Genomic DNA, 16,996 nt, shown 5'->3' with positions numbered 1-16,996 from the left:
TACTTTGTCAAATAGGGATATCTTTTTTTCTTGCCAGAAATATTTCTGTTAGTGAAATTACTTTCTGGCATTATGGTGTTTCTTTTGCCCTGTGTAGGAACTGCTTATAATCAGAGAAGTCGTAATCATTCCATCCTATTAGACTATTACTATGCAAGAAATACTTATTAATCTAGTCAATTACCAAGAAAAATTAACATAAAACTTACTGGCTCAAAAGTGATGTCCATTTAGTAAGGTAACCTCTTGTAAATACACATTTACCAGCAATAATTTAAAAATAAAATGTACAAATAAGATTACTTTTTTCCCCTGATTGCTAACCATTTCTTATGATTATATTTTGATTTCTTTAGAAGTCAGTAGTTTTCTGTATATAAAAAGTTCATTTTCATACTGAGAACTATACCGCTTTAGTGTATCACTTTCCTTTTTTCCTTTTATCATTCCCATTTGTGACTCTGCAATGTCTCCATTAGCAGTTATTAAATCATATGGAGAGAGTTAATATTTGGGAAATATTCAAGGTGTTAAGTCTTGTTTTTCTAACACAATTTGACATACAGAAAGAAGGATCATGTAATCAGCCTACTTGTAACACGACATTAGGAGGTTGGGAGCTGTCCTGTGACAGTTACCTGGAAATAAGAAAATTAAATGTTATATGCATACTTCAAACCTTAATTTCAGTGGAGAATTGAGAACACCAAGAAGAAATTCTGTTGCATAGAAAATACTCTTTTATTTTTTTATTATTTCTGTAAAATGCATTGGAATCTATCGGTTTCTTCTCTGTGTTTATCATTACAACACCTAAACACATTAGCAGAGGCCTCAGACAAGAAAGTGAACCATGTGGACATCTTCTTTTCTGTGGTAAAATTTATTTGCTTCACACGTGACTTTCACAGCAAAAAAAAAAATTTTACAAATAAAGAAAAGCTGCTGCAGCCTTATTTTCTCAACAACTTTTTATTTTAACTTTCCTCCATTGCTTTTCCAAATTTATGATCAGACTGTCTTCGGCAAGAGCAGCTGACACAAATCTGGACTTTCGCTTCCTCAAATTGCTAACCTGATAATTCAAATATGGTCATTGCTCTTCAAATTTAAGGATGCTAGCCTACTGCTTGTAATGGTATCTAAAATGTTATAGCAGAGCATTTATTTGCTGTAACAGCTACATGAATACAACTTTGGAGTTAATTAACACAACTGTGGAGTACATGAATACAGTAAATAAAATACAGGTTGGGGTTTTTTTGCTTTTAAGGCTGAACAGGAATATTGCCTGAGAATGAAGTTGAAAAAAAACCCACTGGCATTACAAAAATATTCTGGGGCGTTTTCTCTAGTTTATCTATAAACCCATTTTTAAAAAACAGTAATTATAGATCATCTGATATGTATTTGTATAATAGAAAATGGCTATGATATCACAATGAACATATTAACATAATTTGTGCTAAGTAAAACAAGAATGAAAATCAAAATAATTTAAAAATTATTTTGATGCTGACTTTCTGTTAATCTTTATTGTGTTCAGTGATCAACAAGTAGTTCTGAAAACAAAATTAACTGATTTTGTTTGTTTGTTTGCTTTTCAATAGTTTTGTAGCAAAGAAAGTTATTATATTCCACTTCCGTCATTGTTGTAAAGCTTTGGTGAAGAACGGGATCACATTCTGTCTTTACAAAAATAATTCATATACCAAGTTAAATAGAGTAAGCAATTCTATATAAAACTTTGAATGCATTTGTTTCCTGCCACCTTTCAAATAAGTGTTTAATTTATTAATAGTTAAAAAGAAACCCAAAACCACAAAAAACACCTTTCTAAGTAGCGTTTGAAATATTTATGAGTAATTCTTAAGAAACAGCCATTGGTATACTGGGTCTTGCAGAAACTTTCCCATGCTATTTAAGAGTGAGATTTCAACAGCAACTTTCATGTTTCTGTATTTCATTACAGAACTGGGTCTCTGAACTTCTTTCAGAGATTTCTCAGTTTCTGTCCTGGTGAACAACCTATAAACTCTGGACAGCTGGATTCTTCAGCATTTGAAAGAGCAATTGCATGTGTATAAGTAGACTTATAAACCCTTCAGAGATTGTCAGCAATCTAGATTATCCGGGGATAACCAGAGCCAGCAGCATCCCATCTCCTCTGGTAGTAGTCGATGGGTCCCCTCAGTTGCTGATTAAACTGTGTCCTATCTATCACCAAATGGAGACAGGTATTAGGCCTAACAAATACAATTTTTTTTGAGACACTCAGATTTTCAGCACTGTATTTTCCTCAGAGCTCCAGAAAGATTTTTGTAATCATTCATTTCTTGGTGCATTTCTATATTTTCTATTTATTTGTGAGAAAAAAATCAAGCTAATAGTAGCATATTCACATCTAAACGCAGACTTCGCAAATGCATATTTTTTAGGGTGACAAAACCGTCTTCATTCTCCCTTTAGGTGCAAAAAATGCATTGCAGTGGACAAAATACTGTGTTGCTGTTAATGGCTTCCATACTAAATTAAGTTTGGAATAACACCAATTGTTATCCAAAGAGGTGGCTGTACTAGTACCCAGTCTTCTGAAAATACGCATCTTTTATCCACAAAGCATTCACTCCTGATTGACTCTCAAAGGATGTACAGGCACGGACCCTGCAAAAGGGCTCACCAGCAGTGAGAGTTCAAGTTGAACAATAGGCATGGCTAGGAACTGCCTACTTCTGGATAGTTCTAGCTTTTTCTTTCTGAAATGCCTTGTTCTCTGACTGTATGCAAAAGCACAGAAGACTCAAATAAAATTCAAATCTCCCTTTTTCCAAGACAAAACATTCCAGTGTTGCACTGCAGCTCAATAAAGCTAGCTATGAAAGTTTAAGAAATTACTGTTGCAGGTGTCTGCCACGCTTTCTCTTAGAAATTGTGATGTCTGTAGCAAACATGGCAGAGCAAGATATATGTTCACATTTCAGCAGTTCAAGTTCCCAGGCTAGTACAGCTGCTTAGAGCACTGTTGCAGATGGGTTTGCACAATTTATGGGCACATATAAACATTTCCTTTTTCCACATTGGCTGTGCAATGGAAGCATGTAGCAGGGAGGTCAGGCAAACCACTGGGAATGGCAGCATCATAAAATACTTCTCCTCAATCTGCCACGCACATCTGAGAGGACTATTAGGATGGCTGTGTCATAGGTACTGCTTCACAACAGACAGGAACAGAGTGCCCGCCCTGTTGGTCAGGCTGGTCTGTATGCAACTGGCAGAAAGCTTAACTCATATTTCGCTTACTCTTGAAGTAGAGAAATCAGGATGCTGTTTTTCACGCCTTCGGTAGGAAGACTGTGAACTTTATTGGCCTCAGCAAGGAGGGAATGGGACTCTCCATTACGGGGTTAGTAGGTGACTGGTACCTGAATCTCAGCAGTGGGTGGTATATATCAGTATTTCTGCCGAAAATGCTGTGTCCTTCTTGTACCTGTTGTGTACCTGAGGGGACAGCTGCCCCTCTCTCTGCTAGACCTGACCTGTGCCATGTGGGACAAAAACAGCTGCTGGCAATGGTCATTCCGGTCTTTGGCTACAGTTCAAAGGGTGCCGAGTTCTGGCTCAGACTGAACTCGGTCCCATGGTTTTCTCCACCTCCCTGAGATGGAACTGGAGAGTGGGTGAGAAATGGCCTCTGCCCAAAACGCAGTTTTGACCTGCAGCTCACCCAGGACAAGCTGTGTGTGTGCCTTATATACACTTAAAGCACAGACAAGCGTACCATTTGGTTTCTTGGCACTCCTGAAACCCAAAGTTGGTTATTTAAAAAAGCCCCAAACCTCTTTGATTTGGCCAAGCACAGCCTGTTACTGAGAAAACTTGTTAGTTACCCCCACACGCACCCCAGAACCCAGAGGAGTGGAGCCGGAAGGGAGCCGCAGCGAGCCATGCAGGAAGCTGACAAATGCGGGTTATTTTCGGAGCAAAACCAGACCTCGGGCGGGCTTGCGAAGGTGTCGGCAAGGCCCCGTGGCCGAGGGGCCCTGAGGTGGCTGTGGCGGGAAGCTGAGGGAAGGAAGGAAGAGCAGGAAGGCGGCCCGACGGCCTCCAGCCCCACCACAGCGCCCCCTAGCAGCGACGACGACAGCGCGCCCCGCCGGCCAGGCGCGTTGTGGCCAATAACCGTCCGCCACCGCCTGCCAGGGGGCGGGGCCACCTGCTGGCATTTAAATAACGCGGTGGTTCATTTGCATGCTGCCAAGATGGCCGGCCCTGGGATTGGCCGGCTCCGAGGCAGCCCCCACTGCCGGCCCCTATGCCCACGGAGGGGGCGGGGCCATCCGGGAGAGGGGAGGGGACACAGGGCTTATTTGCATAACGGCCCGGCGCGTGCGACGGCGGGAGGCGGCGTTGGTGCCTGGAGCGGGTTCCGATTTTGAATCTACGGCGGCGGTAGCAGCCGCGGGACGGTGGGAGCGGCGGCGGCCGCCAAGCGCTGAGGCAGGAGCCGCCGCAGGACGCCGGGGCACAGGTAACGCACCTTCCTCCTTCCCTGCCTGCCGGGGCGCGCACGGTTGGGCAGAGGCAGCGCTCTCCGCGGAGCGCTGCCCCGCGCGGCGGCGGCGGCGGCGGCGGCGGCGGCAGCGCGCATGCTCCGGGACTGCAGCTTTTGCACACGCGCCGCTGCGCGCACTCACCCACCCTGCCAGCCAGCGCGGCGCAGCGAGGCGCGCGCTGCATGGGAGCACGTGACGCGGCTCCAGTGCAGGCGGCGGCGCGCATGCGCGGTAGGGTTTTTTTGCCCGGAGGTGGCAGCAGGTGGGGCCCGGGGTTGGCGCCGGCCTCTGCCCCCCGCCGGTGGAGGGATCCCTGCGGTGGGGCACAGGGTGGGTCTGGCGTGGGGCTGGGCGCAGCTGAGGATCTCTGCGGTGTCCTGGAGGCACAGGGAGCTTGGCAACGCCAGGCAGTCGTCAGATTGCCTTCTGTCTTACGCATTATGAGGTGAGGTGGAGGCGGTTCCTGTGCCGCACCGGGCAGGTGTTTGGGTGGGACAGGGGTGCGTCCGGCCGCTTGGTGCCTCGAAAATGCTTTTTCCTTGCTCTCTGGATTGGAGGTGGTGTGACCTGGATGGTGCTGTACGCAGCCAGTAGATATCTTCCCGTCAAAACACAGCAGGGGTTTTTTGAGTGTCATGGCGGATGGGCTGTAGAAGCAATGAGAAAACCGTTCACGCTCAATAGCACATTGATGAACTTCAGATTAAAGTCTGTGAAGCATATGGGCATGCTAATTTACTAGAAATGAGGGTGTTTTAGGAGGAAGGGGAGGAAAGGCCTAGTTGTGCATTATTTATGTGATGTCATCAGTAAGCAAGGCCAGAGTGGCTTCTCCAGGTTGCAGTGAAGGCCCATGTCAAACAAAATGGCAAAAGTTCTAGGAAGTATGTTCATGTAAAGAAGGTACATTTGAACTTAAACATTTAAAATATTGAAACTGTATTCATATCTAAGTATTTCTGATTGTAATTCTGATGTGACATTGGGGGGTGTTTAGAGGTCCTCAAGCAGTTTTTTCTCTTACCAGATATATATCCTTATTAGATCTCCTATTCTTTGACAGATATCTAGTGGGAATGCCTACATCAGAGTGTTTTGTTGCATAATAGTAATCTTGAAATAAATCTACATATTGTAATCTTGGTGTGACCTTTAACACAGACTTGTTGGATGGAAAAAATGGATGGAATTGTTGATGGAAAAATATTCTTTTAAACTAAAGGAATGAAAAGTTCAACTGCTTTAGGCAACAGTCAGTGAGCTTAAAACTGCAGCCTTCATGCAGTCACAGAAAAATAACACTTGTACATTTTGTCAGCTTATTTAACATGTTGTCTAACTGGCAGAAGTAAGAGTATGTTAATAAATACGTTTGGTCAATATCACAGATTCTACAACAAAATAACATATTTTTATGAATAAGTTTATTGGAATTTGCATCTGCAAGGATTTTCTACGAGCATGCTATTTGGCTCTTTTTTGTAAGGTAAACGATATTTTGGGCCATTATCTATTATACGAGTTTGCTCTAGTTTCAGTCATTACAGATATTAATATTTACTTTATGCTTAGTTTTTTTAAAAATAGAAATGTGGAGAATGTACTTAGTTTCTGCTTCAATCTGAAATTAATAAGGTAAATATGAGCTCTGTACACAAGCAACAGGTATCAGTGAAAGAAATAAGTCTGTTTTTCTGATTAGGAACTGTTTTGTGCAGTCCTTCAGGAAGGTATGAAGGCGAGTAACAACTTGAATATTAAGAATTCTTTAGAGGGAAAAAAAACTAACACAAAACCCGCCACTATTTGATATGTGATCTGGGATGGGTAATTGCTCAGTTTTCAGATCTGTGAAATGGGGCTAATGGTAGTTGTCAGGCCCATCATAAAATGAATTCACTAGTGATTGCATGAGGACTTACACAATTCACAAATCATGACCACTAAACCCGCTATTTATTCCTCAAGTTTGGTAATTATCTAATTATTTTATATGCTTCAGAAGTATTAAATCAAGTTCTTAAGTATGTAAAATCCAGAAAGGAACAATTTTGGATAACAATACATTTTTTGATAAATGCCAAATAATTAAAATACAGAAAAAATTGTTTTGTCGCTGCTTATAACTGCCTCTTGTGAGTTCTTTTTCAAAGAATCTCAAGAGATCTTCATGCCCTTATCTTTATGGTCTTAGTTTAGTAGACTTTTTATGTTGCTTGGAGTAAAAGGCTTTTTATCAGCTCCAACCTTGCTACCAACTGTAGCAGTGCTGAACTGATGCTTCCTGTGATAATGTGGAACAGTGTTGTATTTTGCTGTATGAATTAATTTAACAAGACAATCTTGATTGTTGTGTAGGCCTAAAACTGGTCACACTTCACAGAATTGATTCATAGAAGGATACAATAGTTACATGCGTCAATTGAAATAGTCATTTTGATGCTCTTATTAAGGGAGCTCTTAATTCTCATTTCCTATCCATTATGAGGTCTGTTTTCAATAAGATGCTAATCCGAATAGATACGCATGCATGCATGCTGTACTCTGCTGTGTTTGCTGATACCTCTTCCTTTTGCTTGTATTGTTATGCCCATTTCACATATTTAGAAGCTCAACATTAACTGTAGTATGTTAGTTTCCCTACTTCTTCAGTAGTGCTTCCAGAATTTGGGGCATAAAGACAGGACATGCGGTCTAATATAGACATATGCTTTCCCCCCAGCATGGGAGGTCATCTGGCTAGCCAAGAGACTTGAAAAACCTATGAATAAAAAATAGTTTCATTTTAAATACTGATTTTACAGAATCTGTTGCAAACAGAAATAGTTTACCCGTTAAACAATTTTTAAAATCCTATTTTGGTAACTGGTTCCTAATTAGTAACTAAATTCTAATTTTCATTGTGTTTTATTGTGATTTTTGGGAGAAGGTGTTTTTTTCTGTTACAGATGATAATTCTACAGTGAAAAGTAGCTGGCTAAACCAGATATTCTATTTTCATTCCAAAACAAGAAAAAAAGTCTAATTTCTCCCCATCTAGATTTTTTTTTAAATAGTATAATGATTAGTTAGGCTTATTTGGGCTTATTGTCAGGAATTTTATTTATGCCAAAAATCTCAAGGTTGTTCATGAAATGTAGATAGTAAGGCCTAAAGAGATACTCTGCTAGTTCGTTGCTCTTAAATAGTTTGCGAGTTGAATGCATTTTTTCTGCTTGCTCTCCACCTAGTGTTTCTCAATATTGTGTGCTAGTTATATATTATAAGTTTATTTTGGAAATTACTGCAGTGACACAGATGTACATCACAGTTTTTGTAAGGGGTATTAGATGAGGAAAATAAGTTGCAAGTTAATATAACTTACAATACATGAATGTAGGGTTGTTTGGGGTTTTTTTTTTTTTTTTTTTTTTTTGTCCGAAATATATTTTTATTTGGTATTTATCTTAAATGCAGTGAAATTTAAGATTGTTAATGTTTTTCAGTTAAATCTGTGGCTGGACTCTCCAGTATGTGACATTACTTTGAGAGGTTTACGTACACACACAGTGCAATTGGGAAGTCATAAACTGGCCAACATAAATGATGCTTTTACGATGTATATTTGTAACTCTGTTTCCGTTATACTGATTGCACTATATGCTGTCCTGCCTGGAAAAAAGCTCTCCTGTTTCCATCATACTGTAAGAAACAATGTTTGTCAAGCAGCAGTGATTTATCCAAATACAGCATGGAGAGTAAGATAAGGTTGTTGTGTAGGGTTTTTTTCCTTTCGTTCTTTAAAAAAACCCAAACCAACCAAACAAAAATAACCAAAAAACAAAACAAGCAAATAAAACTTGATATTTTTTTTGACAGCTCATTAAGAAGCAGAGAGAAAATTAGGTTGTTCTCTAAAATGATCTCTGTAACCAGCTGTTCTTGGTAAGTTGGACAGTTACAGAATGTCTCAATCTCTGAATAAAGTTTAGATGTGAATTGGGTAATACTTCATATTTAAAATTCCTGTAGCTCAGTCTTGTTTGGGATCTTAAAGCCTGGTGGCTTATCCCAAAGACGGTAACTGTACGATTTTCTAGCTTTGAGATTTTCAGTTGGGAGGATCTGGAGCATAGATTTGGTCAGCCTCTTGAATTCTGGTTATCTTTTAAAAGCAGAATTTTGCATGATGTTTTGGGATCTTAAATTTTCATTTGCTTGAGAAGACTTTGTGTATCATTCGTAGTGTGTTTAGGTGTCTTACTTTTTTTGTTTGTGTGAGGTTTTTTGTTACTTTTTTTCCTTCCTATTTCTGTACCAATGGGGATCAGAAAATCCTTGAGTTCATATATTCATATGCAACTGTAGTTGCATATTCTGGTTTTAATTTATATTCTAGTGCTTATCTCTGTTCTGTCTTGACTATGTGTGCCTATATAGATGCAAAAAAACATTGCAAAATTAAGAGTAGAATTTCAGCTACACTTGAATTTTATGTGCTTTGTTTTTTATGTTTTCATTGAGATTGTTAGTATTAAACAAAAGACAGAATGCTGTTAGTGAAAAAGAAATGCCTGCATGAAACTTAAAAAATGCATGAATAAGGTTATTAAATGGCACTTAAGAATTCCACTAATAAGACAAATGTGTTTAACACATACATCACAATTATCTTTTTTTTCTGACGCAGAAAATTGCAAAACAGGTATGTAACAAAAATGTTTAACTGTGCCACAGCTCTACAAGTATTAACAGAAATCTGCTCAGATCTAGTATAGTAGTCCAATTTTATGGGATCATTGCTCATCAATTGTTCTATCCTTAGTAATTCTTCAAAGACTTTAGTCTTCAGTAAATTTGACAGAGTAGCAAGTATCAAAGATAATTAATTCCTGCAAATTTTGTGAAAACAAGCAGCTGGGGTAAGGAGAAGCCACCATTGTCCCCAGTGAGGGAACCTGGCAGTTAAACATTGGTTTGGGGGGGATGACTTGCTGTCAGTCAGGACATAGGTATTGTCTGTCAAAGCAATATGGAGGCTTTCACATCAACATGCAGCTTAGGACTAGACATGTTTGTGCACTTGCTCACCCAGTGTGGTAAGACACCAATGATAACCTCAGGTTACTCTGATAAAACATAGCAAGACAATGTTTATAAATCTTCAGGAAATGTGGTTTCGTTAGTTGCATTGCTCACTCATTATCTTGAGTAGTACAACTGGCGTATACTTAGTAAAATCGCCAGTGTATTTAACAGCAAGTCTGATTCCCCCCTTCCCATTCCTTCCCCTCCTTCTCCTCTTTTTTTTTTTTTTTTTTTTTCAGTAATGATTTCTTGGTGGTGTAGCTAAAGGCATAATAGTAACTATGTGGTATTAAAAAGCCTGATCCTCAATGTATGTCAGTTTTCATCGTATCTGTGGAGGAGTTTATGACACTACGTATATGTACGTATATTCTGTAAATGCTGTTTATGTTCCTTTGGGATTTATGAATAACTTCAAAAAAAAAAAAAAAAAAAAGCCATGCCCTTTAAGATGTTTTATTTTGAGTTGTATGTGTTATAAATTACTAAAACCTGTACTTGTGAGTTACCAGCTCTTATTTCTTCCAGGAACAAATATCAGATCATGTGAGATCTTAGTAAATTAGATGTCCGTTTGCAAAGTATTTTTTTTAATTATTTATTTTCTAAGATACTTAGGTAAACTAATAGAGCTTGTTTACTGTGTGTAACTTGGATATTTTTAATACAGGAAAAATGTTTTTCTCTTCTGGATCCAATTTTGGAAAATGCTCTCAAGTAAATTCATGTACTAAAAGCACAAATTTTATGAATGATAGGACTGTGGATATGTCAGCTAGCTGTTAAAATAACCTGTATATTTGCTCCATCATTTTGTGCTGTCCTAAGCACTATCCTCCATTTCACAATAGTGTAAAGAAACATTATAGTATAGTAAAAAAACCCAACCAAACACCTGACACGAGAGAAAGTTCCTTCTACCTTTACCTCCAACTTGCTGCACTTTTCCAAAGGGCATTTTAAAAAGATGTTGCATTCTAATTTCTTTTAAGTCTTTCAGAATGTGTTTAGTAGCAGACTAGCGCATAAACATATGTGCTTGCTGCCTTCATTTTATACATTGAAATTTTCCTTTATTGGTCCTACCATCCAGTGGCTTGGAATTATGGGAAGACCTCAACTGTTGTGCAGACTTTGACTTTCTGAACTTTAGTCTTCTCTGTGTAATGATCATCATGGACTCTTTCTTTTCCCCAATAGCTTTAAGTAGTTTTATCTGTGAAGTTCTTGCAGTGCTAAGTGTGAGCTGTTTCTTGAAGTCAGCCTACTGGCCCATGTAAATACGGGAATAAAGGAGGGTTTCAGTAGATGGTGTATCAAGACTTCAGTTTGCATGCATACAAACAGTAGTAGTCTCTCATGAATTTCATCAGTGCAAGAACTGTTTTGTCCATTTAATGTTAACTAACATACAAAACCTCAACAAAACAAAAAAAGAACAACAAAAGAAGAGAGTAAATGAGAAAAATGGGCAAGATGTGGTTTGTACACAAGGAAGTGTGGATGTTATGTAGTAGGCTGGTTTGTAAGCATAGAATTTTAGCAAAACAAATTATTTATGCTTTGGCTGCCTTTTTTTTTTTTTTACTGCCCTTGTAATGTGAAATGACATAAAATCCCATCTGAAAAACCAGAATTTTCTGCCTCCTTGATTCTTCAGGGTAGGAGCCTTAGTATAAAGTCTGACTCTATGTAATGATATTTAAAAAAACAGAGGTGGGTGTGGGGTGATGTTATTTATACAGGGCAACAATTAGAGAAATGAGAGGGTACCATTCTCTTGAGTTTCTTGTTTGATGTTCATGAGAACATTGGAAAATGGAAGCTCTGTTTTAAAATTTAACTTATGACTGAATAATTGAACTTGCTAAGATGATATTACACTGTGTTATGTCATTAAAAGAGGGCAGAGTTAGGGTTGTTGGGAGCTTTTATTATGTATTTGACGGAAATCTAAACCTAACAGGTTAAACTTAAATTCCATTCTGAATCTTTTTTAAATGCCCAATTTTCTTGCTTATTTTTGATTTTTAGAGAACCTGTATAGATGCCACCATAAGTAGCAGTAAGAAATTGCAGTCCCACGCTAATACAGGAACTCCACATTAGTGTAGGTTCACTTTAATAATTCCTGGACAAAAGCATTTTCAGATGACTTATTTTACTCCTAATTTTGTGTTTAATTAACCATTGGGTTGTTTTTTTTTAAAATTAGTTTGGGTATTATTTTTTAACATATTAACACACCTATGGATGCTACATGAAGTATATTGAAAGGAACTCTTGCACAAATGCGTATGGTTTCTTACCATTCAGCTAGATTTTTTGCAACTAGGTGTCTGAATCAACGTATCAGTACCTCGTCTGTTCATGAAGCTTTCTGACAAGGTAAGACGATTGACTGCAGCAACTGGAGTGTGACACAGGTTCTGTTTTCTCTGGCTCAGTGAAAGTGTTTTCTGACGTTTTTTTGCCAAGTACCTATGCCTATTCAAACCTATTTAAGTCATTGGGTTTCCACATACTGAGCTCCAAGACTGAATGTCAGAGAAAGCAGCGTTGTACAAGTGCAGCTCTCGGGTTCTGGATTAGACCCTCCCTAGGTTTTCCTTGCACTTCTAGGACTGGAGGTCAGAACTTACTTTTTGATGCAGGAATTTTGTAGGTGCCCTAAACATAGATTTCTATTTAAAACATTGCTACTGTGGAGATCAAAGTGTACGTGTATTTGTCATATAAATGGAATGCTAAATTTGAAGTGTTACAAGTTACTGTAAATCCCTGTAAACTGACGGTGTTCTATGTATGAAGTTCAGAGTAAGCAACATGGGGTTGCTTATGTATCTTTTGAATTTGTTGTAAACTTAATTCTTGATTTAGTAATAAGTCTTGGTGAAGAAAAGTTTCAGTGTAGTGGGTAGTTTTAAATTAATTGTAACAAAATTGTTCTCCAGTCTTCACAAATTTGTTTTTGGGAGACTTGTCTTTTGGGCATTTGAACTTCAAGCATATTTTAATTTAGTCCTCTGAATCTGTACAGTATTATAAAAAACTATATAATCAATGTAGCTGTTTACATGTATGTAGCATGTGCTTTTTCTCGTGTTGCAAATCATGCTTTTCCTTTTCTCCTTGTGTTAGCCAGATGGGCTACTTTGACATTTTTGAAGTTCGAAATACTAACTGTGGTGCTGATGAGTGCATCAGACAACTACTGCTGGCATGATTAATCAGTCCTGAAATAACCAGCTACAGCTGGCAATAGACATGCACAGTTATGTAAGTTTGGGCATTTTCATAAAAGAAATAGATGGAGGACATGTTCTCCCACATTATTTCGGGGGGGGGGGGCTTACCGTGTTGGGGCCATTTTGGACCACAAAGACTGCTTTTTTTGGTAGAAGATTAGGAATAATTCAACATTAATTTCCTTCAGGATTTGGATTTTAGAGAAGAATTGTACATGATGAAGTGAGGCAGATACAGAGGAGTTCCCTCCAGAACCGATCCACTGTTGCCTGGACAAGAGCACATGATTGGCATTAATGAACAGATGTTAGAGAGGAACCTGCATTATATTTAGTTTTGCTTGCGTTAAAATTGTGTATTTGTTTGACAACCCTTCTTGTCCCCCCCATAGGTTCCCAAACCAGTTCTTTAGGAACAAACTACTTGGTATCGTTACAAAATTCCAGCCAAATTGCTGAAGGGATTCTACATATGACTCTTTTTTTGAATAACTTACACAACGTACTGCATCATTTATAAAGAACTAGATGCTTGATTTCTGCGAGCACTGAAGTTCTGGAGTGTTCTTGGGTTTTTTGCTAGCTTCCTTACTTATAAAGTGAACTTCCTTTTTTTCCCCCCCCAGTAAAACTGTTTTATTGCACAACTAACGTTACATTATTTCAAAATGGGCGGTGCTGTGAAAAGGTATAGATCGGCTTCTTAAGCTTTTTTTTTCTTTTTTTTTTTTAAAGACTGAAATGAGGCTGCTCTTGAAAAGTATTCGCTAATGTTTGTCAGTTCTATGCATGATCTGGCTCTGTATCTGTGGCTGTTAATATGTGACATGGATTCTGAACTGCCTGGAGTCGGGAGGGATTTGAAGTATGCGATACAAATCCTGGAGCACAGAGCTAGCAGGGCTGCCTCTCGCTGGTTTTCTCGTTTATTTTAGTTTTCTCTTTACCAGTGATGCTCTGAGTAGCTGCAGTGTTGCAGCCCTGCATTAACCATTTCCTGCCTGTCAAAGAAGCCATTCCTCCGGCCCCCCTCTGCCTGTGCGGTTTGTTGCAGTGTGGCAAAGAGGGAGGTGCTTTGCTGTATACATGTTTTTTATTCACTGCTGAGTTGTCACTGAGTGGCTGGTCTTGAGTGCACGTTGCAGCCATCTTAAATCACATTTTCAGTGCAGCTGAGACAGTGCAGTTCCAAAATGGCTGCCGAAGTGCTCCTCATTGCAGCAGTTCAGCTTGGCTGTATGCAAATGAGCAGAGCTGTTGGCATCACATGCTCCAGACCTTAGAGGTAAGCACCAGCTCTGCTTTGCTGAAAAACACTTTCAGGCTTTGTTAAGGCAAAACTAATTCTAAGCTGTATGAAATAGCTTAAAATATTGTCCTTATTTTTGTCAAAAGGAGGATATTTTTGGTGGGTTTTTTTTTTAGTTTGGTGTGTTTTGGCTTTTTGTTTTCCTCCCCTCTCTCACTGAACTAATTTGTAGACCTCTATCCTGTCTCAGTTACAGGGTAGATTGGGTGGGACAGGAGAGGTCAAAGGTCATACCCATATGTCTTGCTAATCAAATTATTTCATTTTGGCTTACTTCATTATTAGGCCAGAGGAGCTCTCACTTTATGCTGTTCTTTCTCAAAAGCTTGCCTCATAGTTTAACTAAAACGTAAAATAAACTTTGTCAAATTTTTGTAACCAAGTGGTTAGATGTACATTCGATTATCACATTATCAACATGTAACTTTTTCCAATGGTAGATAGGAACTACAAAACCCACGTAATTACACTGGAATAGCAATGATTATGTAAATATTAACTATTTTGCAGGTAGCAGTTACTTGCTACTCAAGAATAACACTACTGTAAATTCTACAGAACTACTACAAATCATAGAATGAAAGTTTCAAGGTAAATTATTCTTTTATTTCTTTTCAACTTCATTGAAATCTGAGTTGCAAAGCGTTAGTGGTTTCACATGGCCTAGTCTTTTCCTATATGTGTGTTACTGGTTGGTGGCCTAGTTATCTGTCAGGCTCAGCACTAGTTAAAAGATAGTTGATAGATGTCAGTGTCCAGAAAAGCACTGCTCAGCTTTTTTCCGTTGGGGAGGAGGATACAAGATGACATTTTTCCTTGCAACTCATTCATTTTCTGGTTTTGTGTCTGCCTCAAATACCTAGTTAAGGTCCTTAAGGGATCTTAAGCTGGATATGAATTAACTTGAAAGTAATTAGTTTCTTGAAGTTCTCCAGAAACGTATCAGGAGCAGCAGAAGAGCTGGATAACTCATCAGGATGTAGCTTAAAGTATTTTCCTGTCAGAAGTTGAAGTCAGTGCTAAGGATGTGAAAGTCAGTACTAAACACTTAAAAGTTTAGTGGTTCCTCAGTATTTTTGCCCATTAACTTGGTGCTTTTAGCATACTCTGTAACAAAGCACTTGGTAATTAAGTTTTCAAATATCTGTTCCCATAAATGATCTTCTATAGTTAACGACAATGCACTGTTTATAAAGAAACAAAGTATTCTGGACAGATAGTGCACATCAGGTTCTCAGGAGATGTGTTTTCTTCACGTTTACCATGTGCATTTGATATGAAAAAAAAATCAGTAAAATACAGGATTATAAGCTCGGGTTGATCGCTGAATTCAGCTAACTAAATTTGTAAGTAATGGGTCACAGGATTTTTCCTACTATAGGACAAAAGATCAGCGACAGGAAAAATGTGAATGTGTGGTCACAAGTGATGGTGATATGCAGGCAGGTAGGTAGTTTTATGACTTATTGCTAGTGGAATTTTGCTTAGTGGATTTGATTTAAGGCAGAATTTAGTTCATAGTGGCTTTTCTTGATTGGGCAAGATAGTTAAGATCCCAAGAATATGTGGGTACTTTAAAATGTCTGAAAACTTGGACAACAAATCCTACTTAAATACATTTATCTTGATAAAATGAGAAGTTTTGCCATACATTCACCTCATCTAATGAATGTAGATTAATAATGTAGTAAGAATTCCATCTTCTTATCCCCCAAACATAGTATTTCTGGTTTTCCGCAAGATACTCTTTGAGTCAAGTCATCCTGACCCCAGTCTTACAATGATTACTGAGGTTTGTGTTTGTGTGGTTCTTAGTTGGTTATTGTTGCTGATTAATTCCAGACCATAGTAACTCATACGGTTCAAAGGAAGCAGAAACAATTCGTTCTTTATAATGAGATCACTGAACTCCTACTTTGTGATCATTGAAGGAGCTGAAATTTTACGCCTAAAGCATACTTTGCCATACGCATCCTGTGGTGGTTTTGTTGTTGGTTATTTTGGTCCTTTTTTTTTTTTTTTAAAGGAGCATATGAAAATGTTATAAAACAGTAGGCGTGTAAAAATTGTCAAGTGCTACTGGTTCTGTTGGTTTGGGGTTCTTCTGCTAACCCTGTTTTTAATGGGAACATGGAAAGGAAAAGCATATTTTTTGACGTTCACTGTAAGGAGTGGTTCTTCGTATGTGTTACATTTGAGTAAAAAACTGTACGTTCACCCCATGTCTGTCATACAGTCCTTTTTGTACTGTTTTTGTTGCCCATGTTTTCTCCTGTGAGCTGAGTAAACTTACTCCCATTTTACAGAAAAGGCAAGAAGAGATTGTCAGAGTTCAGAGGAAAGTTCTTGTCTCAGTGTCTTCCCTTTGGTTTTGGTTTACTTTGGTCTCTAACAGGTTGTTTTGAAAACAGTATCATTCTTGGAAGTGCTGTACAAAATAACTGGCCCAGCAGGGAGCTGTAGCATTTTGTTGTAGTGAGCTGGGTGGGTGTTGTGGTTTGGGGTTTTTTGTGTTCTTTTCTTTTGGTTGGTTTTCTTTTTTTCTTTCCTGAAGTGGGTGTTGGAATGCATAAAGTGTGGTAGATTTTGAAACCTGTGCTGCGTATGGAACACATCCCTGTTTCCAGAAGTCCAAGTACACTGTCATGTTTGCTGCACAGTAGTACCGGTAGCTGACAGCATGATCTCTTCTCTCTTCCCTCCCGTGGTGTTAATAGTTTGTTCTTTAGTAGTCAAAAAGAAAATGAAAAGCACCAATTTACCTGCATGGGAACAAGGTACTTCACTGGACACTAAAAAAAACAAGATATGCTTTTATT

General features: G+C 38.7%; 1 protein-coding gene across 1 annotated transcript in view; it reads left to right on the top strand.

Annotated features, from left to right (window-relative positions):
* The first annotated feature begins 4,277 nt into the window (after positions 1 to 4,277).
* The window catches only part of ATF7IP (activating transcription factor 7 interacting protein), a 105,654-nt gene continuing 92,935 nt past the window's right edge, over positions 4,278 to 16,996 (top strand). The window contains exon 1 of the mRNA XM_074166552.1: positions 4,278 to 4,528. The gene's annotated coding sequence lies outside the window, so the exon portion shown is untranslated. The remainder of the gene's footprint in view (positions 4,529 to 16,996) is intronic.

The sequence above is a fragment of the Numenius arquata genome, chromosome 2 (assembly GCF_964106895.1).
Source record: "Numenius arquata chromosome 2, bNumArq3.hap1.1, whole genome shotgun sequence".
Classification (NCBI taxonomy): Eukaryota; Metazoa; Chordata; class Aves; order Charadriiformes; family Scolopacidae; genus Numenius; species Numenius arquata.
Note: the sequence above shows the minus strand (reverse complement) of the source record. Positions and strands in the feature narration are given on the sequence as shown.